The sequence below is a fragment of the Pipistrellus kuhlii genome, unplaced genomic scaffold (assembly GCF_014108245.1).
Source record: "Pipistrellus kuhlii isolate mPipKuh1 unplaced genomic scaffold, mPipKuh1.p scaffold_m20_p_2, whole genome shotgun sequence".
Lineage (NCBI taxonomy): Eukaryota > Metazoa > Chordata > Mammalia > Chiroptera > Vespertilionidae > Pipistrellus > Pipistrellus kuhlii.
In genome coordinates, this window is record NW_023425515.1 from 40652958 (window position 1) to 40678828 (window position 25871).

Consider the following 25871-nt stretch of genomic DNA (forward strand, 5'->3'; position numbering starts at 1 on the left):
ATAATACTTTTGTCTTTTATGCCACTTTATTATTTATAGTTTTTATGTGTTTATTTCCATAGCATTAATCTCTATGCTAATATTGTGTGCATGAGTATATTGTGTGTATATGCCTGTGCATCTTTTTATTGTGTGTGTATTTTCTTTCCTCTCTCTTCCTGTCCTCCCACACACACTCTCACAGGCACATGAATTTGAAGGCAAAGACATTGTAATGATCAACTATATCTTTGGCTCCTTGAACAGTGCCTGCCAAGGAGGGGAAGCTCAATAAGTATTTGTTAGATGAATGAATGAAGGTTACATCATTTGACCTTCACCATAACCTTGTGAAGTAAATGTATTATTCACACTATAACATCCTTGGGGAACGTAGCAAAACTGAGGCCTTGAAGCCTGCTCAAGGTCACATTTCTACTTATTGGCCAAACCAATTCTTGAATGCAGATTTTCTATTTTTATATCCTTTTTGTCTTCTGGGAATTTGCTATATTAGTAGCAAAGCTAGAACTGTCACACAAGGAAAATTTGTTTCCAAATTTAAATCTGTAATGTGCACATAAGAAATTGACTTTTTAATTCAATGATAAGACAGATTGTATGATTTTCTAGAGGAATGCCTTTCTTGTCAACCCTCTTGCCTTTATTGTTATATGTGTCAGTGCACATTCACGCACAATATGCATCTCTCAGCTTGTACTTTTACTTTTCCAGTCTCTTGTTAATTGTTTTTGTAGGCTCTTCTTGCCCTAACAATCCTCAGTGCTTGTCAGGGCTGCTGCTTGGTCAGGCAAAGACATAGAAACCTACAGCAGGGTTTGTTATGGTGACTTTGGCAAGTGTGAAGCTTTTTTTTTTTTTTTTAATGTTTTATTGATTTTTTACAGAGAGGAAGAGGGAGGAATAGAGAGTTAGAAACAATGATGAGAGAGAATCATCCATCAGCTGCCTCTTGCATACCCCCTACTGGGGATGTGCTTGCAATCAAGGTACATGCCCTTGACCGGAATCGAACCTGGGACCTTTTCGTCCGCAGGCCAAGGCTCTATCCACTGAGCCAAACCGGTTTCAGCGAGTGCGAAGCTCTTGAGGGAAGCTGAACAACAAGCATTTCAGGAGTAGAACGAGGCTGGGTTGTGGATGCAAAAAGTTTATATTCACCCAATTGTAGCTAACATTGGCAAGCAGAGTCAACACCCATGCAAATTATTAAATTGTCCCGAATATCCAAGGATGCCAATAATGACCTTGAAATTCAAATGAAATATCACTTTTTACAGAAAAAGCAGACAGACACCACATGCAGTCTCTCTCTATCTTTGCCCCGAGATGTGGTACATATATATCAGCCAGGCAAGAACACCCCTTTTGGCCTTAATGTATGGAAGAAACTGTTGCTATACCTCAACTTTGTATTTGGCAGCAAAATTGAGGTGTAGCAACAGTCCCTTTGTATTCTCAGGCACCTATTTGTTTTCTTTTGTGTTAAAACAGGGTGACTCTGAAGGAGAATGAGTTGTCCAGTTATATAGGACCCTACATCAAAGTACAAGAACTTGCTTTTATCTAAAGTCCACTTGGGTAGGGATGAGTCAGTGAAAACTGCACAAAGGAGATTTTAAGTCACATGTTATCACTGATTCTGAGGCAGTGGCAGTGAGTAGCCCATAAGTACTCCAAGGCCTCTTTTCATATTCACTCAGACAAACCTTAATGAGGTCAAAGGGATTTCTGTCTAAACTCACAAGTCTCATTCTGCACTTGACCATGAGTCAGGCTGTAGCTCACTGATTGGGCTTCTTGGTGGAGGCAAGATTCATTTCTCTCCCTTTCCCTTTCTCATCAATGACTCAGGAGACTCACTGGAGAACTACGGGTAATTCTCTTCCTGGAATCATCACTGTGAAAGTGCACGACCTCTAAGCTTACTGGATGCACCTAATGAAATATGCCTCTACTTTGATTTCACCTCCTGTATGTGGTTTGCAGAGATGGGTTGTTGGGGTTTCCCACCAGTGCACGAGGTAAAGTTTCTATTTCCACATCTTGATGGCCAGTTCTATATTTGGTCAAAATCCTGCTTTTTGCCTGGTTTCCTAGGGAAGCAGTTTGTGAAAGCTGCTACTTTCTGTCTATTGGTCTCACCTGTCTAGCTTTTTAATATATAAAGAGGTAATATGCTAATTGGTCCTAAAGGTGTCTCAGTTACGACTGGTCAATAGGTTGTACACACCAGGAGCTGGTGTGTGGGAATAGGGGCAGGAACCTCCCCCTCTCCCCAGTGGAGGTGCACATAGGCCTGCCCAGTGCTGAGGTCATGCTGCCTCTGAGGCAGAGGCCACTCCCAACAGAGGCATGCGCAGGCTCACCATGCCACCTGTTCTCAAGGGAGGTTTCAGGATGGACTGCTGCGGCCCCCATGGCAGAGATGCATACAAGCCCAGGCCCTGAAGTGGAAGTTCCCCCCAGCAGAGGCATGTGGAGACCTGCAGTGCTCCCCAGCCTGGGGAGGAGGGATGGGGCTTCATGGTGAGGGTGGGGCCTTGGCAAAGAGCTCTCAGCACTTCTGTGCTGGGGTCTGAAGTCATGGAGAGGAAGATAGAGCAGATAGGCAGTTGGGGGGTTTAGACCAGGAGGGGAGAGCAATTAGGGCCTCCAGGAAGGCAGGCAGGTGAGCACTTAGGAGCCAGTGGTTCTGGATTGCGAGAGGGATCCCAGATTAGAGAGGGGGCAGGCCAGACTGAAGGAACCCATCCCCCCCACGCCCTGTGCATGAATTTCATGCACTAGGCCTCTAATATATATATATATTCCTTGATTATTTCCTAATCTTACAAGAATGCAGAAAGTCCAAAATGAGGGAAAGCCCCTTGAAACTTGATTACAAAATGTTTATGAAAGTGAATAATCAGTTAGGAAATTACAGTTGTGTGTGAGGGTGGGTAGGTGGTTTTTGTTTCTGTTTGGGTATTTCTGGTTGTCCATATGTTGAATCTACTATAATAAGAAAGCCGGTGTAAGTGAAATTGGGAGAGTAAAGAAATCATGTTCTATAGATGCGAAGACATTACGCATAAAATACAAATATAGACACAATGATACAGTCACATCCCTGCAAAGTCTTCCACACAACTCAATGAACATTTACTGTCAGAAGCTATGACATAGTTACAGGAACACTAGACTCCAAATCAGGAAATCTGAGTGGTTGCATCATTTGAATCTCAGCCTGAATCTTCTCATCAACAAGAGGACCGCATTTTATTTTTAGATTCTGGACCTCTTGTGGTGAAGATTCTGCAAAACAACCTGTACTTATTAACTAAATATGCATTCTTTTTTCCACACATACACACTGAATAATCAAAACTGTGTAGCCTGACATAACCAACATCATCATACTGAGATGATAATCTAACAGGAAACAGCCTAGTAGCTTGTATAATTTTAGGCTCCTTAAAAATTGAAATCAACCCCTGAAACTAATGTGGACATGTCAAGCTCCAGGGACAACTGCATTTAGAACCACTAACATAGACAATTTCTAAAATCATTCCAGAATCTTGGTTGCTGAGCTTCTTTTTTTTTTTTTTTTTTTTTTTTTTTTTGGTGGGGGGTGCGGGGGGGAGCTGGCAGAGGAGAAAGAGGTACACTTTCTTCCATTATGAAATACATATGGTTAATTCACTTGTGGAGTTCTATCAGTGAATCTAATGCCTGCTGGGTTCTTTCATATTCCTAAGACATTTCTGTATTCCAGAAGTTGAGTGAGCCAGGTCCTTCCCTGTGGCTCATGGATAGACTGTTTGGGGAAGCAGCTGTCCACACACCTGGTGTTGGAAATAAAACCCTCAGCAGACCGAATCTATTGTCATTTAATTACTTCTCAAGATGCCATAACCAGAAATTTTTTTGTAAATACATATTTTATTCCCCAAGGCATGTTTATATGAGGCCAAAATTTATACAACACTGAGAGGAAAATATTTCCTTTTAACTCATTCTCTGTGTTATTGTGAACATCCTATAGAACAGAGGTGGGGAACCTTATTTTCTGCCAAGGACCATTTGGATATTTATCACATTGTTCCCAGGCCATACAAAATTACCAACTTAAAAATTATCCTGCTGCATTTGGTCAAACATTTATTTCACTCACCCCCTAATGCCTTGAAGGGCCAGACCAAATGAACATCAGCCTGTGGGCCAGATCTTCCTCACCCCTGGTATAGACTAATGAAGGGGTTCAAACTTATCCAACGCCTCTTTTTTTTGGTATTCAGTTCTCAGAATCATAGAAATGCAATATTTTTATTCAATAGTTCAACACAATTCAATGAACATTTACTGTTTGCCTTTTCTTGATCAGCTGTTGGACTGGCTAGACAATAATTAGTGCCTCAGAAGAAGTAATTTATTTTTAATTACAAATATTGCACTTATTATGTCAAGCATTGTTCCATGCACTTTATTAACTCACATTATATTCAAAAGAGCCCTTGGAAATGTGGGTACTATGATTACCACCCTTTGCACTGAGGCACAGAGAGGGTAAGTAATCTGCCCACTGTCACATAGTCAATAGACGTGGGTCCAGGCAATGGGCTCTGGCGTGTGTCCTCTTTACCACTAGGCCATGCTCTGAGAGGCAAGAGGAGGAAGAAATTGCTATGGGCTCAGTGGATCAAGGAACAAGGCACCTGAACTAGGATTTGCACTGACCCTTCAGAGGATTGTCAGGGATATCTGACTCTTGGCATTCATAACAATGGCCACAATATGGGCAGTGGCCTTGAGGTGGAAAATGGCCTCTGTAGTTATATTGAGAGAATAGTAAGTGGACTGGTCTGGAAGAGGAAGTATAGCTAAATGGAAGGTAAGTTGAAAAACAAAGCTTACTGCCAGAATTTGAGGGACTTTGAAAGTCAAGCAAAGAGCCCACGTGCCTTATTTAATGTTTAGATACATTAGACTTGATGGGGCAGTTATAGGTCTGAGACTAGCATGGCAGGAAGAGCATGCCTGCATCCACAGCAGCTCTTTGCTCAAAGTCCAGAAACTAGCTGGTAAAACTTACTATCCTGAGCAAGAACCCCTCAGATGCATGAACCCCATTAAGCAAGCTGGACCATTTCCCTTAGAGTATTCACCTCTTTGTTGGTAAGGACACCTTCCAAATTCAACCCATTTGCTTCAGTTCAACCTTGTGTGCCATGAGAACCAAGGAATTCTGAGTTGTGTACACTTTTCTTACTCCCTTGGTCAACCTTCTCTACTCTTCTTAAAGAAAATGATTTCTGGTTTGCCTCTTCTAAGGTAAAGATAAGTTTCCACTGAAAAGAGATACCCAGGAAGAAAAATCCCACTGAAGGTCCAAGTGTCCAGAAAAGCATCTTAGCACTCCTTGACACCAGCTCCAATCACTCACACAGCCATGGCTCCTCTTCTTCTTTCTTTGTAAGTAGCAAGACAGACCCCCTGCCTGGTAGCTGCACAGCTCACTTTTTCAGATGTTACTTGAGCCTTTAAACAACACCCCCCTCCCCCCCAAAAAAAGCTCATCACCACCTGCATTGATGTTTTAAACATTTCTTAAGTTACCAACTGACTTTCCTCTAAAGATTTTTAAAGTATCTTGCCTCCACTAACCACCACACTGCTTTTTCCCACAGAGTGTGACTTCTATTTAAGCCTTTCTTAGGGGTATTATCAGGCACATAAACAGAATCAAAGGATGACTCCTTATTCTTGGAGTCAAATGTTCACATATGGAGAGCTTCATTCTTCCTCCATCTCTGTGAAGATAGGGATTAGGTCAGGGTCTCTTACAGGCTTTGGAGTCAGGCAGCCCTGGCTAGAGTGTGTCAGGCATTCTTCTCACTGAGCCTGCTTGATCACCTATACAGTGCTTATATTAACTGTAATTGCCTCCTAAGGATTTTTGGGTTATTAAATACAATAGTCTATGTAAAATACTTAACACAGTGTCTTGCACATAAGGACCTAATAAATATAGCCATTATTATTACTGATGTCATGAAGCTTTGAGGATGAATCACAGTCAAAGTACATGACTTTCCCCTGAATGATTTTATTTTATATAGCCACAGGCTTGTACTACAGGCAGTGATGATAAAGAGAAGGTATAGAAAGTTCCAGGATGCTTTAAACTAAGGTGAGTGGCTCTCACTTGCAGCTCTGACCCATATAGCTGTGTCTGGGGAGACACTTAATGGGCATTGTGCATGTAGTTCAGATGGACAATTTATCAGGTAATGCCAGTTACAAAAGATAGAGAAGATATCAGTGCATAACTTACAATGTTTTAACGATCACTTGTTCTTGTCCCATTTGTTCAGATATATCTGGGACGCTTTTAAACCATACCAATCTCTGCACTTCAGCCCCAGAGATACTGATTTAGTTGCTCTTGGGTTGGGATAGGGAGGATGGGCATTGTTAATTTTTAAGTCCCCCTTGATCCTAATGGGCAGCAAGGATAGAGAAACCATGACTTTGAGAATAGGCAAGTGAAGGAAGGAAATGGAAATGTTCTGGAGGCAACCATAAGAAAAAGCAATGTAAAACATTCAACTAGTGTTCAGCTAGCTCAGTGACTTTCAACTGGTGTGCTGCAAGGACTATTTAGTCAGGTCACAGACCTCTTTTCCTGTAGATTGTAAAATTAAGGGGGAAAAAATGACAACAGCCAACACAACAATAGTGGTCCTGTGTGAAGGAATCAAAATTGTACCTCTTGTTTTTGTCAGTTCAGCAAAAAATAATATTTTTTGGGTGCCACAAAATTTTAGTAATTAATTTATGCGTGCCATGATATTAAAAAGGTTAAAAATCGCTGCTCTAGCAGAAGCTTTGCTTCTGTTCTATCTCTTATTTCAATGTGATATTTGCAGGAAGCACAAAAAGAAAAAGCGGGGAGACCTCAACATCATAGATGTGAAAGGTGCTTCTAATCTTCATAGATACTAGGCCATGGATTTAAGACTTTAGCTTGGGCAACAGCATAAACAGAGCTGGTGTCCATGTGCTGAGGTGAGAGACAGTATATGCTTTGATGTGAGAGCCTCAATGTCAGGCTCTGAAAGGGAAGAAATTTTCTTAGCTGTGCTTGCTGTCAAGATAGTGAAGAAATTTGGGGGCTTTCTTATAAGTCCTTAGGTTTATATGCTTTGTTACAGCTTATCTCTTTTCTCCATACTTTCTCATTTTCACTTTCCAAGTTGCAGGTGATTACCTAGTTCAATTACAGCTGCCTCATTTTACAGATGAGCAAACTGAGTGATGCTCTGTGTCTCACAGCACAGTACGACAAAGGCAGAACCCTTGCCTCCTCAATGAAGTCACCATGGTCCACTTAGTACTGACTTCAAGGGTGGACTTTGGAGCTTCTCCTACTTACTCACTGACTTTCTGATTTCTTGATCAAAGCCCTTATTTTCCCATGCTATTCTGGCTAAGCAGTTGTCTTATTTTCAAAGATGCCTGAAGTGTCTTCTCTTGAAAATATAGTTCTTACCTTATGTGTCCCAGCACCACTGCAGAAGAACCATGACCTTGTTGAAAACCATTGCATGCCAAGTGTGACTTAATTTTCCCTAAATACTTAGGAGGAGAAAAACAATAATGTATATGATGGGCTTTTGGCCTACACCCATATCCTTTAGGAGAAGATAGAATTTGGCACAGTTCATATTCTGATTTAAAGAAAAACGTTTTGTTCTGATGTCATTTGTCTAATTAATAATAAAAAAAAGATTGATTTTTTTTCCGATGCAATGTCATCTAGTCTTTGAGATGTAGATGGCCCAAATCAATTATCTTCTGTGAAGCTTCCTAATGGATCTAACCTTGGAGTTTACAAGGCATTCTTGAATTCATGACTCATATATGTGCAGACCTCTCCCCTCCCATATCTGTTCGTTCATTCAATAGACATTTGTTGAACATCATGCCACGGTGGCTGGTGAATATGGAGGTAGTACAAAGGGGATGTGGAAGGGGATGAATTATAATAGAGGTTCTGAAGGTAGGGCTACAAAGGACTCCTTTGAGCAATGCTCATGGTACTGGCAATGGCAAGCCAGCAGAGCTGTGTGAGCACAGAAGAGTAATATAATAAGATTAGTATTTTAAGAGGAAAACACTATATTATGGTTCATTCATTCCACAACACTAATTTTGAATCTTCTGCATGGTAGGCACCATGCTTGACTCTGAAGATACAAGAACAAATAAAACATGGTCCTTGCCCTCAAGGAGCTCACAGTCTATTGAGTTGCCTTTCTGATTTCCCCACTAGATTGTGAGCTCCTGGAGGGCAGGCACTTTTGTTCAACTGACAAAAATTATACATTTCAGAGTTAAACCTGGATTACAATCCTAGCTTTATTATTTTCACTATATTCACCTCAGTTAAGTGATCTGTTCATTAAGCCTCATAGCACCTGCCTCCTATTAACACAGCGCCATGCTTGTAGTAGGCATTCAGTTCTCTTTTGCTGCCCAACAGGCTAGAGAGAGCATGTGTGCCCTGGTGCCTCAGGGTCAGGAGGTGTTAGCAGAATCCTTCTCTACTCACTAGTGATTAAATTGCTTACTGTAGGCTGAGAACCATGGTCAGGGCCTGTGTTGGGTTCTAGATGCTCAATTCCTTAATTCCAATCAAGCATCTTGCAAAGGTCAGAATCAAAGTGAAAGAAGATGACAAAATTTCCTTTAGGGCCAAAATGTTATTATTTTACCAAGGTCAACACATGTTTTTGGCAGGAGAAGTTGATTTGCCTATGCTTGTGTAACCAATTGTTTTGCAAGTGCCTGAGTCCTCACAGTGGCTTAAAGAGGAGGTATCAGCTGTCCGTGGCCTTTGACTTTTTATTGCTCTCAGAGCATTTTCACAGCCTATTGTCTCACTCCTTCTTAATAAAGTTTCTCTGGTAGGAATTTTTACCCTTCACCATATTCATTCAATCACTGGGGAAATGGAGACCCAGAGAATAAAGTGACTTAACCAAAGTCATAGAGCTTCTGGTGCCATCTGTTTATAAGAGATTTGCTATTACATGAGAGAAATAGCAAGAAAGATATTAGAACTCTGTCTGCATAGCACATAATGGTATATCAGGAGATATGAGCTCATGTTTTGGCTCAGGGAGTGAGCTGAGGAAATTTAGAATGGGATTTCTAAGACGAATATGCTTCTCTGACCTGTGAAATCACTGTGTCTCTTCCCCTTCATTTAATTATAGGTAAACCTATTTCATCATAGGTCATGTCTTCCGGCCAAGATATTTACATTTGACAAACTCTTAAAGATTTAGATATATTCCCAAGGGCAGTCATCTTCAAACCTACCTCATGAAGTGGAGGCAGAGAACATTTGGTCCAGAATAGGCAAGTGAGATCTAGTGAGATCATATGACACTAGATGCCCAGTGCATGGGGGAGGGGTCCCCTCAGCCTAGCCTGCACCCTCTCCAATCCAGAACCCCTTGAGTGATATCTGACTGCCAGTTTAGGCCCATTCATTGGAATTAAAATGTCACCTGATTAAAATGTCACCTTTTCTTGTGAGTGTCCCTTCAGCTCCCCAATTTGAGCCATCTCTTTCTCTGTTTTCTTATGGCAATTATTAAAAGATTTTATTTTGGATAGTTTTGAATATGGTATTTAATCTATATTTCCAGACATCTAACATTTCCTGCACCTGCCCCCCTCTGGCCTAGTTGTCCCTCACTACCCTTCCTGACAGTCTAATCACCCACAACTGCCCCCCCTGCCAGTCTGGTTGCCCCCAAATGCACCAACCCCACTGGTCCGATTGCCCCTAACTTCCACCCCCACTGGCCTGGTCACCCCTTACTGCACCCCACCCCTACCCCCACCGGCCTGGTCACCCCATGCAACTTGCTTGTTCAGTCATTTGATTGTCCCTCACTAATCTCCCTGCCAGCCTGGTCATAGGCACCCATCTTGTGAGAGTATGAGGGTTAATTTACATATTACCTCTTTATTATATAGTATATGCTAGGTCATGTGACTAGTATGTGGCAGATTGGGACTTAAACCCTAATCTTCTGGCTTCTGAATCTAGTGTTTGTTATAGTATATGGCATCCCAGTCTTGACCTAACCTCCTTGCTGTTTGCTGTGGGTTAGTCTTTCTCTTTAGAAATTGGAACTTGGTAAACCTAAAACTATAAGCTTCTAAGTTTGCCACAATAATGCTAGTCTTTGAAATGAAAAATAATATTTTCATTCTCTACTTGCTTCAAGAAAAAGTTTAATTTATATCCCAGTTTTAGCTTTAATTGGTATAATTGTCACACACAAAAAATCCAAGTGTTTTTAATCTTCAGTTTGGAAATTTTCTATGAACACTTTGAGCACAAAAAATAATAAAATAAAATAAAATAAAATAAAATAAAATAAAATAAAATAAAATAAAATAACACATTTTAAGGGATGATAAATAGCAGTGTGAAATGTATATGAGTTCTGTAAATGCTCATCAAAACCTCTGTAGTCAGAACCAGGTAGAATAAGAGAATATGCAAAGCATTTTTCTCTTCTTTCACATCATTCTCCCTCTCCTGGGGTAGTTTGGCAGTTAAGAACACAAACACTAGATCCAGACAGACATGGATTTTAGTCTTGGCTCTTTTTGTACTACCTGCAAGACTTTAGGAGACCCATTTTATTTCCCTGGGCCTCTGTTTATTCATTTGCAAAAGGAGGTTTAATGATACTACATGCAATTTGTAAAACACCCATTCAGTACAATGCCTGCACATTTTAGTTGGTAATTATGTTTACCTATCATTGATTTTATCTTCATCAAATACCATTTCTTTCGCTCTTCAATATAGGTATTTCTATCCATGTCTTTTCTAAAGGGAGGAAATCATATCAGTCACACTTACCCATCAATTTAAGCTATTTTGCTAGGGGATATTTTGCATTTCTAATTAGCCTCATCTTTGTAATCAAAGGTGTGACTAGTGCAGTACCTGCCACCTTGTGCCTCCTCAGTAGATATAATTTTAAATTTCAGGTATGAGAGCACATACCACCATAGCCACAATGCAACACATAATACCGCACATGGTATAGCAGTTAAGACCATGAAATATAGTCACATTTGACTCCTGGCTGCAATACCTGGAGTACTTTACCTAAAATTGTTGTGATTTCTTCATCATTGAATAAGGGCAATGAGCATAACTATCTAACAGGAAGTTGATAGGATGAATTGCATTTGGAACATTTAAAATAGGTGCCTGACTGAATAAATTCTAGCTTTGAAATGGTGAGAATGATAATGAAGATGATAATGATTTGTGTGTACTCTTTATGCATATTGCTGTTCACAAACTACTTGAGTACTTTTACTTTTCCTGCTCCCATTGTTTATCAGAAGAAACATGCATATTAGATGACTGAAGATATATCTATTTAAGGGTACCAGGCTCCAAGAGGTGAAATGACTTAATAGATAGAACCCAGAAAATTTATGAAAGAGGGATCTAGAACTCAAACAACCAAGATATATATATTGCCCAGTGCATGAAATTCATGCAAGGTGAGAGGAGGATGTTGTCCCTCAGCCTGACCAAACTGGAATGCTGGCTCCTAACTGCTCACCTGTCTGCCTTCCTGCCTGATTGCCCCTAACAACTCTGCCTGCTCACCCCCAACTACCCCCTCCCCCCACAAGCCTTCTCCTTCCCAACTGCTCCTTCTTGCTAATCTGCTCAACCCCAACTGCCCCTCCCCACCAGCCTGCTCACCCCGAACTGCACCCTTCCTGCTGGCTTACTGGCCCCCAACTGCCACCCCCTGGGCCAGCCTAATGACCCCCAACTGCCCTCCCTTACTGGCCTGATAGCCCCTAAGCACCTCTACCTCGGCCCTGCCACCATGGCTCTGTCAGGTAGAACATCCCGGAAGGTCTCCCAAGCTAATTTACATATTACACTTTTATTAGTATGTGTGTGTATGTATGTGTGTGTATGTATATATATGTGTGTGTGTGTGTGTGTGTGTGTGTGTGTGTGTGTATTTCTTAGTTGGAAAAATAAATCCTTAACTCCTATTTACTATCTGAGATTGTAAGTTAAGATATAGAGATAGTAAAACACATTGATTTTTTATTTTTTTCATTCTGACTTTTATAATAGTGCAAGCTTTGTATGTCAGTCCTTCATATCCACTGGAACATAAATGCCTGAGGAGCAGAGAGGTCTCCTGGAAACTTACAGCCATGATTTTATGGAATAAATCCACATAACTCTATGGAACCTACAAAAACAAACAAGCAAACCAAAACAGCTTCCATCACGATCCTCACTCCTTGTGTGTCAGCAAAATCTTAGGGCACTCATGTTCTTCTACTCTGGCCTTCTTCTAAACATTGAGGTCAGAATTCATCACAGCCACTTTGTTGCTCATTTTCTTCAGCCTTTCATTAAAACAGTCATTTTTAAAGATAAGCAAAAATCATACATTTTAGTGAGTAGTGTTTAACTTACTCTGGACAAGTTGACCTGCTGTTTCAGGGTCCTAGGCTGCTATGCAGGCATCTTCTCCTGGATCCTCATATACAGGTTGACTGTACCAGCACAGTTCCCTCAATTTCACTAAAACATCAGTGGCATTTTCATACAAAAAAACACAGAGGGACACATAAGAGCAGGAGGTCAGTTGCATGTATTCTTATCTGAAATGAAAGCTGAGAACTGATCAACTTGATTCTCCTTGTACTTCTTGGGGACTTCTCTTAGCTTGTTATTTTTACTACATCTGTGGATGTCTAAATATCATCTTAATCCAAATCCTGATCAAAATGTCACTTTTCTTGTGAGTGTCCCTTCAGCTCTCCAATTTGAGCCCTCTCTTTCTCTGTGTCCTTATGGCAATTGTTAAAAGATTTTACTTTGGATACTTTTGAATATGGTACTTTTGTATATTTCCAGACATCTAACATTTCCTACATCCCTAGATGGCAGGATCTTGTCTCAATTATTACTTTAGCACTCATACTTAGTAAGTACTCAGCAAGTATACTCTGAATAAATGCATTATTTTTCCTGTTATCCTCTCAGTTGTTTAGTTTTTCTTTTGATTGAAAGCATGCTAGGTTGCATTTCATAAATGAAACAATGTGATCCTTAATGTGTTCTATATACTGTAACATATACTTACTTGCCTTCCAAAAGACTCTCTGTATATTCAGGAGGTGATGGAGGCTCAATTCATAACATTAAGCATTATCAAAATGGTGAGGCATTGCTGAATGACTTGGGTCGGTCACTGCATAACCTTTCTTGATTAGAAAAAGAATAAAGCTAACAATATCTTGCTCCCTACCTATTACCCAGGATGATTAGAATTATAGCAACAGTGAAGCATGCGAACTTTTTGATAATGTTCATAGTGGTGTAATAATAATAACCCTTTGGGTGTTCATAACACAATTATATTAAACTAATTTAATTTTTATTAGAATAACATTCTGGACCCCTTCCTTGCAGATCATAATCTCTAATTACTAACATTTGGAAGACAGTTTCTAGAAACAGTGTGGTTGGATACAAATCTTTTTTATTCCAGCTCTGAGACTTTGAGCAAGTTATATAGCCTCTCTGTGTTTGAAAGTGGGATAACAAAAGAACATATGTGATTGAATTATTCCAGAGGCCAAAGGAGATAATACTTGTACAGAGTAGTGACTCCATAGTATTATTATTGTAATCCCCAGACATTGGATAATGCCCTGGATCAAGTAAAGTATCACCATATAAAAGAGGTATTTCTCTATAAAATGTATAGTAGTAGGATATAATAGTTAAGACAAAAGGGGAGAGGAGAGGTTGAGGCCAGCTTGATGAGGACTTAAACTCACCTGTAACAAGAAGCTCATGGAGTCTGTATAAACTGAGAAGAAATACCCTCAGTCAGGGAAAAGGAGATTTTCACAGGGATGGCACCAGTCCAGCCTGGCAGAATCCTCTGTGGACCGCATCTGTGCCAGCTGTTGTCAGTCTGTGTGGGCTCACCAAGAATAACAGCAATGATTTTCACTTTATAGCAACTTCCATCTTGGGATCTCAGAATGCTGCATAAATGTAGATTAGAGCTCCAAAAATGTGTTGCCAAGAATGGGTATACTTTATAGGGCATCAAGAATGCATACTGTTTTAAGAGGATCTTTTATGTTGAACAAAGGCTAAACTAGTTCAGAATTAGACCTACTTTCCTGACTTGATTCTATATGCACTTTCTAAGTGACCTTGGACAACGCAGTTCCTCTCCTTGACTATGTTTTTGTGTATGTTTTTCATTAACAAAGGGGTTTAATCTACCACTGAATGATCTCCAGAGTGTCTCCTGTCCACAGTTAGTATAGGGCATCTAAAGTTACTCCCTAATAGACTACTGCTTGGCACACTTTAGAGAGGCCCAAATTCTTGTAAAATAGAATACTTTCATAGTATTTTACTCATAGTTAGACCATAATCAAGTAGGAAAATCAACAACAACAAAACACACACAAGATTACTTTGACCACTGAGAAATGGCATTATCTTTTAGCTTTTTACATGAAAAAGTATTAGTGAATTTTACATGATTTTCCCCTTTGCCCACCTTGAAGTACAGTGCTGTTTATCATTTCCTTTTAGTATTTTAATATTTAGTATTAACCCTCCAGTGCAGTTATTCTCTTCCTGAATCATAATTGAAGACATCAAACATGGCCATAGCACACAGTCTTGTCTCAGTACACCTCCATCAGAATTACCCAGAAAGCTGGCTGTGTCTTTAGTTGCCATTTTTTTCTACACAGAGGAGATACTATGTCATAAAAAGCAGTACTTTCCTCTGAGAAAAGTTCATTCTATAGTTCAAGGCTTTATAATATATGATTAAATTCACCTGAGTATTATAATCTATAAGTAAATAGATAATAAAATCCCTCTGACAAAAATTGTAAATAGATGAAGAGTCTGAGGCTGTTTGTGTGATGGTTAAGCGTGCACTTTCTGAAGTTGGCAATGGGATCCAAATCCCAGGTGTCTAGTTACTTCCAATTTTATCAGTTTTCTCATTGGTAAAATCAAAGTAGTAACCACCTGATGGAGCCACTGTGATAATTAAATGAGCTAATTAATGTAAACTATTTTGAACATTGTCTGGTCCCTCTGTGCACTCAGTATATCTTTATTTTTAGCCTATACACATAAATCAATAAATGTATGAAATGAATGCATATGTTTCTACTCCTTTAGAGTTTATGGAAAAGGGTATTTTCTCAATAGAATTACTATTTGAATCATGTTTGATGATCAGTAAGAACTAGTAAATGCCACTTGTCTTTAGATTTGGTATCAAGTCACCCTCATTCTCCCCGTCTTATACAGCACTAAGGAATGAGGCGGAGTTCTTCACATTCCCTCATCCACCTTCCTGCCACATTTGAAAGACATTCCTAGCTTGGTTTTGACAGACTATAAGCATTTGACACAAGTTATGCATGAGCCCCTCTTAAATATTAGCATGTTCCACCTATCATTTTAGATTTTACTCACAATGGCCCTGAGATGGAGACATTCCCTCTCCCTGGCTTACCCTCCCAACCCTATTTACAGATGGAAAAACTATTGGTAACTTTTCAAAAACTTGTGAAATGTTATGCAAAATCGGTGCTATCACTTGGTATTTGAACCTGTATTTCTGCTTCTGAAGCCCACGCTTTCTCCATTCCTCCACAATCAATGTTCCTGAAAGTAAAAGGGGCCACATTGGTCTCCAGCCTCTGGTATAATTAGCATCATGCCTTAATCAGTGAGGTTGACTGTCTTGATTAACCTTTATGATAGTATCATGTAAGTTTCATATTTCTAAATGAGTATATAAAGCCAGCTGTAAATTAGTGGAAAAACACTGAGCTTGGATCAAAAGACTCATGTTTACTCCTTGGCTCTGCCACTTACTATGAGTGTGATTTTGGCTAAGTCACTTAACATAGTCACTTAACAAAACCACTAACTTGATTTATTTCCATTCATTATATATATATATATATATATATATATATATATATATATATATATATATATATACCCGAAACCAGTTTGGCTCAGTGGATAGAGTTTAGGCCTGCTGAAGGGTCCCAGGTTCCATTCCTGTCAAGGGCTTGTACCTTGGTTTCAGGCACATCCCCAGTCGGAGGTATGCAGGAGGCAGCTGATCAATGTTTCTCTCTTATTGATGTTTCTAACTCTCTACCCCTCTCCCTTTCTCTCTGTAAAAAATCAATAAAATATATATTTTTTAAAAAAAGAAAAAAAAGCTCTCATGCTGCAGAAAGTATTGAATTAAATCTATTGTGTGGGAGTGTTATGCCAGGGTTCCTTCTTGTCTGTAAGCGAGCATAGAAATGTCAAAGTTTTCTCTTTTCTTCAAGTTCTAATTCTAGCCCCTTATCCTCTTGGCCTGTGTTTGGCATTCTTTAGTTCATTACGTATTCTCTTTCCTCTGTATCCTATCATTCATTGATATGTTCACATGATATTAATACAACTGAACATATAGTTACATATATCTTTAAGGATAGTTTGTCAGTCAGTAATGGCAGTAAATGGGTTATGTGACCATCACATTGTAACGCATGGGTAAAATCCTATTGATTCCATTTTATAAATTAAGCAACCAATTCTTAGTAAAATGAAACATCTTGCCCTGGGTCCCATACTAGTAATTGGTATGTGGTGGAGGTGGGATCCAAACCCAAGCAGGTCACCCTGAAATCCTATTCTCTTAAATGTCTGATCCATACTGAGTATCATCATACTGATGAATAGTCAGGGTTTTGCTTTGCTCCTCATTCCTCCCTCATGTGACTTGATTCCCTGACTGGATTATATATTCCTTGAACTGGATATATCTCACTTATCTTGAGGACTAGCTTCATGCCTAACTACTAGTATTGATGGACAATTTAATGTAGATTTCACCTTAAGACACAGTTTTCTGCACTTTTAGAATTTTGGAAGCAAGGACATTTACCTCTTTCCTAACTCAGGCTAGAAGCTCATATTCTCATCATGTTGTTGCTTAGATTATATTTTTACAGGTCAAGAAAACATTTTCTCTGTTATTTTCACTTAGACACTTTGCCTGCCTCCCCTCTAAATCCCAGAAATCCAATGTGGACAATGTACCTGTGAAAGTTATGACTTGTTGCTACAGGTGGCATTGCTATTGAATAAAGAGTATGCCCTCTCTTTGCATCCAAAGTGACTTGGATAGCTGAGCAAGAACCTTTCTGACTCAAATGAAAACTACCTTATGTCAAGTGAAATAGGGGGAGTTAACCATTTGTTTGCTGGTGTGCATTTCCCACGAAAAACTCAAAAACAGAAATTTACCTCAGCCATGGAAAGTGATGCGCCAAGCATCAAATTTGCATATTAAAACTGAAAACAGATTTGCATGTTATCTAACTGTGGGGTGTCACGTTCAGGCATCTGCCAAGCCCACTAGATAGAAACAGCTCATATACTGGGAAAGTGTTTCTGTGCCTATCTGAAAATCTAGGTGCCTTTGATTTGTTTTTGTTTGTCTCTCTCTCTCTGTATGTGTGTGTGTGTGTGTGTGTGTGTTTTCATCTAATTGTCCTCACTTCATGTTCTCCATTTTCTCTTGGCTTCATACCTGAAAATGCCAAAGAAAAGGCTGAGAACCCATGTTTTATAATGGACTAGAGGCCTAGTGCACCACTGTTTGGAGGGGTCCCTCAGCCCGGCCTGTGTCCTCTCTCAGTCCAGGACCCCTCGCTCCTCCTTACTGTCCTCCAGCTTGCTGCTCTTTAGTGGCTAATATGGAGGTGAGAGAGGCTCCCGCCATGTCAGCTGTGCTTGCCAGCCATGAGCCTGGCTTCTGGGTGAATGGTGCTCCCCCTGTGAGAGAGCACTGACCAGCAGGGAGCAGCTCCTGCATTGAGTGTCTGCCCCCTGGTGTTCAGTGCACATCATAGTGACCAGTCATTCTGGCCGTTCCACTGTAATGGCTGCTTAGGCTTTTATTATATAGATATTTATTACATTTTAAAGATCATCCATTTATGACTATATTTTATTTAGATAATTTAAAAATTACAAAGAAAGTATATAAATTACTTATAATCTTTGTCTATATGAGCTGTTACTTTTTGGTATATTTCCTTCTAATATTTGCTTTTTATTCCTACACAGAACCATACATTGGCATTCTTGCCTATACAGTATGGGGCAAGAGTAGGTCTACAGTTGTTCATATGGAAAATAATACCATAAGAGATAATAAGATAAGCATAAACTCTATTTCTCATACTCATAACTGTGAAGCCATGTTTGCCTCACTCTGTGTGTGTGTATATATATATATATATATATATACATATATATATATATGTGTGTGTGTGTGTGTGTGTGTACACACACACACACACACACATATATATATATATATATATATATACACACACAGAGTGAGGCAAACATGGTGTGTATATATATAAATATATATGGCTTGGTTTGGAAACATAGCCTTGAACAACAGTTTGATTTTTCCCCCCATTCATTAAACTTTTATTTCTTGAATCTTATTGAGGTAAAACCTACCAATGGAAATGTCCTGTAATTGCCTTGCCTTGGTGATATCAAATCATTTATTCCTAACATGCATAAAATCTAATTAATGGAGGAAGAAAGAATGCATGTAATTTTTAGCTATAGTATTGTGAAAAAAGCTTCTTATAGTCTCTTATATGGACAATATAAGATGGAAAGAGAGCAAATTTGGAGAAATCTTACCATCCCACAGAGGCAACTCGCTTTCTCTATTAAGGTGGTTCTGCCTGGGACTAAAGAGAGAAGGACCAGTGAAATGTGAACTTTGGTTCCCTGGACTGTAGGCCTAGAAACAAGCATGCTCCAAGCCCACCATTCTTTAGTTACATTGACACATGGAAACTGAGAGAAGTGGGTGTGGAGAGGGGCCACTTTCCCTCAGCTCAGCCCACATCATTTTAGTACCCTGGTGTGCAAATACTATAGACCCCTTACTGTACACCCAGTACTTTCCCTTGGCTGCAGTAACATCCAGAAATTTCACCATGCTGTAACTCAGAATCATCACTTTTGGGGTATGCTTCCAAATTTGACTTACAGAGGTGATTTAGAGGAATCAAGATCTAGCATGAGAAATGGAATATGAAAAAGAGGTTATAAGAAAATCAAGCCTCTGAAATTCAAAGACTCATTATTATCTATTTCAATGCTAGAATCAAACTTTTAAAACCAAAATTCTTTATCTTCATTTTGCACTATTTATTCTCTAAGAAAATGGAACTTATGATTTGAAAAATTAAGAGCATGCTGTTCTACTCCCATGAAGCAGTGGGGAATGTTCTCTTGAGTTTCTAATTGTTAAGAGGTGGTTTACCTTGTTCCTCCCTTCTCTCTGGCCCACTTCTGTTTTCCTGGAGCAGAAAAGATGTCCAGCAAATTTTCTTCCCTTGGTCAGAGTAGGTGCTCCTTCCATTAAACAGTGAGACCTTGAGGAGAGGGTAGGATAATTCAGTTAGACAAAGTAGAAGAAGCCTCAGGAAATTGCAAACTTCACACTTGACACAGTTAAATAGGAGGTGGGGGGAGTGAAAATATCAGAGATATATTTTTCCTGGCAGGTTTTCAGCTCCAAAATGGGGCTAATTCTACCTTTTGAAAGAAGATAATTTCTATGTTTCTTTTTTTCTATGTTTCAAGCACACATAATTGAAGTCATTTCCATCCAAGAGAGGAATCTCTTGTACATCATTACAAACAGACAAGAAAAATGAGCGGCTTTGGGACCCGGAGAGATAGAGTATTCATTATCATGTAATGTTTCTGAATATCTTGGCTGCCTTTTCCAGGTATTTTATCTTCCTGGGCTGTACTTTTCTGATGAGGTTCAGATTTGCAATAAGTTCACGTTACTATGTAATGAGGAAATCAACAGCAGGTAAGGACTCGCCAGTGAAAATAATCTACCCAGAGGTCAATATCAGAGTTCCACAAGAGCTTTCAGGGAGCCATTTTGTAAGGTGGATTCTTACCACAAATATTAAAATAGAGGCCTGGTGCATGAAATTTGTGCACTTGGGGTGGTCCTTCAGCCCAGCCTGCACTCTCTCACAGTACAGGAACCCTCAGGAGATGTCCTACTGATGTCTTAGGCTCATTCCCTGTGGGGAGTGGGCCTAAGCCATCAGTTGGACATCCTTAGCACTGCTGTGAAGGCCGGAGAGGCTCCCGCCACTGCTTCTGCACCTGCCAGCCACAAGCCTGGCTTCTGGCTGAGTGGTGCTCCCCCCTGTGAGAACACACTGACCACCAGGGGGAAGCTCCTGCATTGAGCATCTGTCCCCTTGTGGTCAGTGACATCATAGCAACTGGTTGTTCTGCTGTTCTGTCAATTTTCATATTAGCCTTTTATTACATAGCACTAGAGGACTGGTGCACAAAAATTTGTGCATTGGGGGTGGGGGGTGGTTCCCTCAGCCCACCTGCCCCCTCTCATATTCTGGAAGTCCTAATGGGATGTCCTATTGATGGCTTAGGCCCGCTCCCCCAGGGAGAGCAGTCTGGCCTCCCTCTGCTGGAGGCAACTGGATTATCAGGGAAAAGCACTGCCCCCATTACCCCACTGCTGCTGCCACTGCCAGCCACCACAGCTCCTGGCCCTCACAGCTGCCAAGGTGTTTTCATGGTTCTTCACCATAAAAAAAAAATGACAGTTTTCTTTAAGCATTTTTAAGATGTCACTTTCATAGGATATGACATTTCTTTCTTTTTTTTTATCCTCCTCTGAGGATATTTTTTTCATTTATTTTTAGAGAGCTTGGAAGAGAGGAAAAGACAGAGAGAACCATCAATGTGAGAGGGACACATCAATTGGTTGCCTACTGCATGAGCCCTGACTTGGGCCCTGGCCAGAGAGGATCTTATAAACTAGATCTGTGCACTTGACAAGAATCAAACTGGGACTCTGGTCTGCAAGCTGAGGCTGTATCCACTGAGCCAAACTGGCTAGGGCAGGATATGATATTTCTTAGCCCCGCCAGCAGAGGATTTCCAATTTTCCCTTCAGAAGTGAGGTGAAAATACCCTAGATCATTTTCTTGGATTCTTATTACCCAAGTGAGTAGCATACCATAAGCTTAGTCAATGAATGGTAAAAAAGGTGTTTCCTGTGCAGCACATGTACACAGGCAGGATTTTCAGCTCACTGTGGCTCTCTCAGGGCCTCAGAGCCCACAGCTTTGTCAGGAAGGACATCTGGTCTAATTTTTAACATAATACCCTTTTATTAATATAAATAGTTACATTCTTGATGACAAAGCTTCAAGGCAGTGAGTATTCTCCCAGTGCTGTGTCCCTGTTTGCACATTAGTGCTGGCTATCTACCATGCCCCCTTTGCTCTTTAGGTGGGGCAGTGGAATTCTTCTTTCTCCACCCAAGGACCATGGTGGTAGGAGAAGATAGTTAACTTTTGGATGTTCTTGATCTGCCTGTAGTGAAAGTTCAGTAGGCTGCAGAAACCTGTGACCTGCCAGCTGCTTACTCAGATTCAGAATGCTGAATGAAGTTCCAGATTGTTTCGCAGGATGCTGACAAGTGATTCAAGTCCTCTTGTAAGTGGAAATCTCTGTAATAATGAGGTTTCCACTTACTCAGCGTGACTTTTTATTTTCAAAGTATATTTTAATGATTTTTTTACAGAGAGAAAGGGAGTGGGTTAGAGAGTTAGAAACATGGATGAGACAATGATCAGCTGCCTTCTTCACACCCCCTACTGGGATGTGCCCACAACCAAGGTACATGCCCTTGACCGAAATCAAACCTGGGACCCTTCAGTTTGAGCCAAACTGGTTAGGCATCAGTGTGACTTTTTATAGATTATAAAATGGCCTTGATATTAGTATCTGTGCTTTCACTATAAAAACCTACAATGATATGTTTCCTGCATATTATGGATATAAAAGTATGATAGAATAGAATCAAAGGAATCTTTGCAAACATCATTTTGTATATAAAGATAATAAGGCTTGGGGAATAGATCAGAATTATGGGACAATTTGAAGGCAAAGCTAAGATTATAGAGATAAATGGGTCTCTGTACTTGTCCTATGTAAGAATACTATGAAGTTTTAAATACTAGAGGCCTGGTGCACTGGAGTGGCTCGGGGGAGAGGGGGTGCTGGCAGGTGAGGAGAGTTCAGTCTGGCCTGTGCCCTCTCACAGTCTAGGACCCCTAGGAAGATGTCCAACTGCCATGGAGGCAGGAGAGCCTCCCACCACCCCAGCTGCACTGGCCAGCCTGAGCCCGGTTCTGTCTGAACAGCACAGTCCTCATTTTTGCACATTCTCATAAGTTACTTTCACCTAGATCCAGAATTAGCTGAAATATTCATATGAAGCCCTCCCTGGAATGATAATTATCTGGGCTCTAAGGAAGAGAAGAACCAGGGCAGAGAAGAACCAGTTGCAGATTGTGAACATTTTCCTATCAGATCTTCATTGTAGAAGAAGGAAGACATAGAAAAAGATAAATAGGATGTAAACCACTGTCCCATCACTTTCAACCACTTTCAGCCATTAATCTTTTAACATATTTCTGTCCTGTCTCCTTCTGTAAGCAACAGTTTGAGACAGGCGACTCTAGTCAGTGGCTGGCACCTCTCCAAAGGGTCAGCACCTTCCTTCTTGCACCTCGTATAGCTGCCCCTAATGTAGTCTAGCTGTGTGTGCACAGAAAGAAGAGGCAACAGACTTCAGTGAGCACATTAGCCATTAAATCACTCACAGATCCCATGATGTCTGGTAGCATTTTTAAGGTATCACTGCAATGCCTTAATGTTTGAGATATTTGTTAATATCTTTCCTCCCTTCTTCCTTCCCTCCTTTTCTCCTTCCTTCCCTCCCTTCTTTCCTTCCTCCCTTCCTTTCTTCCTTCCTTCCTTCCAATATCTGGTGAAGTCCAATTTATCCTCCAAGATCAAACTAAGAGGGCTTCTGCTCTTTGACAGTTTTCTCCCATCTCAGAACACTGAATTCATACCTGTGTTCAGTATTTGCACTTTATTGTAATTGCCTATTTTTCTCTTTTCCTTTTTAATGTCTCTCTCTCTCTCTCTCTCTCTCTCTCTCTCTCTCTCTCTCTCTCTCTCTCTCTCTCTCTCTCTCAAACTGTGAGTTGTCAGAAGCAGGAATCCTGAATAATTTCACTTTATAATGATAGTACTTAGCACTTTGTAATTTCTTAGAAAAGGTGTTAAAGGAATTTTAAAGGAGGCCTCTGAAATCTATTTCTCAATAACTCTCATCCGTAGATCATGTAATCTTTTTCCCCTTTAGGCATTGCAAAGAACACACATAATAGTGATTAATATTGATACTTATAAGACTGTCTTTTTCTTAGAAAAGGCTAGAGGCTTTGTTGATATTTGTGTTGAAGTTCTATGGTTTCTATTTAGCAGTAAACTTCCACTCTGAAAATACCTTTGCTTAACTGAGTCAGTAGGTAAAAATCCAAGTTATTACAGATTAATACAGTTAGAAGAACCTGGAGAGGAAGATAATGGGAACGCTGACTGGCATTGCAGAGTAGCAGAAACACACAAACTCAGCACACCTGGTTTCAGTCAGGGCTCACTGGTTTTCAGTGGTGGAACTTCCCACAGGGTTGTTCACTTATCTTCTCTGAGCCTCAATTCTTTCATCCATAAAATGGGACCACAGATCACATGAGCTGTTGTAGATTCCATGTGTGTGAAGGTGGGCATCTTGAAAATGTGCACACAATATGAAGAATTATTATTATGCCACAATGAATAGACTGCTGATACTATTCACCCTTCTACTTTTGAAAAAATAAAATGATGCAACTCATCTCCTTCCTGCCCCCTACCACACACATTTTTAAGCATGGTCTATTACTCAGATGCAATGCTAGGGACTACTTATTAGAAATGACAATTATTAATTTTTTAGGACATATTGAGTCTTAAAGCACTACTGAGAGAAATAAAATAAAAGGAGGGGGGTGTCTTTTTATCCCAGTGAGCAAAACTCTAAATGATTACTTATGGGGCTTGAAACCTGAAGAAAGTCCTGGGCTACATCCTCTTTCGTGTGAGAAGCAACTGGAAATGATGAACCCTGAACCCTTTTATCAATATGCAGTCCTTAGATTAAGTATTATGCATTGGGTGGTGCTGGGGGTGAGGGTGGTCAGTGAGAGCTCTATAGCCAAATAACTTTCAGAAACATTGAAAGAGGTGATCTCTTGAGATCATTCATTCTTGGTAAGAAATACCAGCAAACCAAGATCAGCATTATATGAAATTAGAATCTCAAAAAAAAAAAAAAAAAAAAAAAGAGAAAGAAAGAAAAAAGAAACCCACAAACAAAAAAAGTCGTTCTAAATGTGTTATTTCAGAAACAGTATCACTAGTAAATAGGAAGGAGTTTTTGACAAATAAAATTAATAATATGTTTTTCTTAAAATCTTTGAAATGCCGACAAGGTAAGTACCTTGAAATTGAAGCTGTACTTGAAATACAACTGCTAAGGGGAAAATCTGAGTTGCTTAGATTTACAGAGACAAACAGCATTCTTGCTGCCTTTAAGGTAAAGGAAAGCAGATATTAGGCTCAAACTATGATGAAATGTGTCTATGCCATGAGGGTTCACCCTACACCAGGAAGCAAGAATTATCAAGTTTTCTTTAATAGTTGTTGATTTAGATTAGAATAGCTGGCACCATTAATATTAGCTCCTTTAATTCTTACACCAATTGTATTGGACAGGCATTGTTTGCATTGTAGAGGAGGCCCTAGGTTTAACATTATTATCTATTCAATAAATGAGTGATTCTAAGATGGGATCTTGTCCTGGCTTTATTACAATTGGTCCTACCCTACATTTTTGGGTGTGAATTTTCTTATCTCACAATGAGTAGTTTGAGGTAATGATTCTTTTTTCAAAAAAGTATATTTTATTGATTTTTTACAGAGAGGAAGGGAGAGAGATAGAGAGCTAGAAACATCGATGAGAGAAAAACATCGACCAGCTGCCTCTTGCACACCCCTTACTGGGGATGTGCCCGCAACCAATGTACATGCCCCTGACCGGAATCAAACCTGGCACCTTTCAGTCCGCAGACCAAGGCTCTACCACTGAGCCAAACCGGTTTTGGCTGAGGTAATGATTCTCAGGATGCTGGCAGGTAGCTCTAGTTTTGGTCTCTGTCACTTGCCCTGTGTCATAGTTTTTTTTACTGCCTTGTATCTCCAATCCAAATTCTCCAACAGTGAAATAAAACTCCAGGTGTAAGGATAGAGACAAACATAAAAAAATAAAAAAAATATATTGGCATTTTCAGCCTTCTGCACGTCTGACTTTCTATACCTTTTTTAAAACCTAAAAATGGATGATAATTATAGAGAAAAGGCCAAATAGGTAACAATTAACAATTTTACCTATATTTAAAAGGCATTTCATAGCTTAGATATCACACAAATAATTAATACCCATCTTAGAGTTGTTGCAATAAATGTTGGTAGTAAGAATAAAACATTAGTATGTGGATTTATAACTTATTGGATTTTCACATCAGTGTATCTTTCAGTACAATGAAGATAACTGGTGAATGAATATGCAAGTTTTGTTAAGTTAATTTTTATAAATTATTCATGTCAGGAAAAACTCTTGGTCAACCATTTTAAGAAAGGAAAAACATCCCCACTCTCATCTCTGTTCAGTAGC

General features: G+C 39.8%; 1 protein-coding gene across 7 annotated transcripts in view; it reads left to right on the forward strand.

Moving 5' to 3' along the window:
- Positions 1–25871, forward strand: part of LOC118723992 (LIM domain containing preferred translocation partner in lipoma) — a 639355-nt gene that overhangs the window by 443697 nt on the left and 169787 nt on the right. The window lies entirely within an intron of this gene.